The following is a 1,286-nucleotide window of genomic DNA, read 5'->3' on the forward strand; positions in this document are numbered from 1 at the left end:
ATGCATTTGAGGTAAGACCTTGGGGTACCGATCTTTTGAGGGAATCGTTAGATAAGGTAAGATTAATTCAGGACAAGCTTCTAGCAGCTCAGAGCAGACAGAAGGAATATGCAGATCAAAAGGTTAGGGACTTGAATTTTATGGAGGGTGAATAAGCCTTGCTGAAGGTTTCACCCATGAAAGGGGTGATGCGGTTTGGTAAGCGAGGTAAACTTAGTCCAAGGTATATTGGGCCATTTGAAGTTTTGAAGCGCGTGGGAGAGGTGGCTTATGAATTGGCATTGCCTCCAGGACTCTCAGGAGTGCACCCGGTATTTCATGTGTCTATGCTGAAAAAGTACCATGGGGATGGAAACTACATTATTCGTTGGGATTCAGTTCTTCTTGACGAGAATTTGTCTTATGAGGAGGAGCCGGTTGCTATTCTAGCTAGAGAAGTCCGCAAGTTGAGATCAAAGGAGATTGCATCTATCAAGGTTCAGTGGAAGAATCGGCCAGTTGAAGAGTCTACTTGGGAGAATGAGGCGGATATGCAAGAAAGATATCCACACCTTTTCATAGATTCAGGTACTCTTTCTCGCCCGTGTTTTTCTTCATGTGATCGTTCGGGGACGAACGATGGGTAAATTGGTATCTATTGTAACGACCTGTTTAGTCGATTCGAGCAGTAAGATTATTTTGATAAAAACTGACTGGGTCGACGGACCACGCGACGGACCGTCATGGTCACGACGGCCCGTGATGGATTCTGTTGTCCCATACTTGTGAATTTTCTTCTGCTACTTTTCTCATTACCCTCTACGACAAGTAGGACGAACCGTCATAGGCACGACGGACCGTCGAGGGCCTTCGTTCCAAAACACTTAAACTCTGATATCTGGGTACTGAGATCGACTCTGTGAACTTCGCGACGGAACTGCAGGACGGACCGTCGTAGGTACGACGGACCGTCACAAACCTTTTACAGAATTTGACTCTCTGAACTTTGTGACGGACCTGCAGGACGGACCGTCATAGACACGACGGACCGTCACAGGTTGCGTAACCTAACTGGGTCGGATTTCTGCTAAAAGTTTTAAAGGGGTGTTTTGGACTATTCATGACAAACTTTATGAAATTAGTGGGGTAAGTTTAATAATTTATTTACTTGGAGGGTTAAAGGAGATAACCTTGAAATAAATAATGGGTTACTTTTATCATAATGAATTATATGATAATTAGGGTAAAAGAAAAGAATTTAGAGAATAAAAAGAAAAGACAGAGAGGGAGAACGAGCGAGAGAGAGG

Source organism: Solanum pennellii, chromosome 12, assembly GCF_001406875.1.
Source record: "Solanum pennellii chromosome 12, SPENNV200".
Classification (NCBI taxonomy): domain Eukaryota; kingdom Viridiplantae; phylum Streptophyta; class Magnoliopsida; order Solanales; family Solanaceae; genus Solanum; species Solanum pennellii.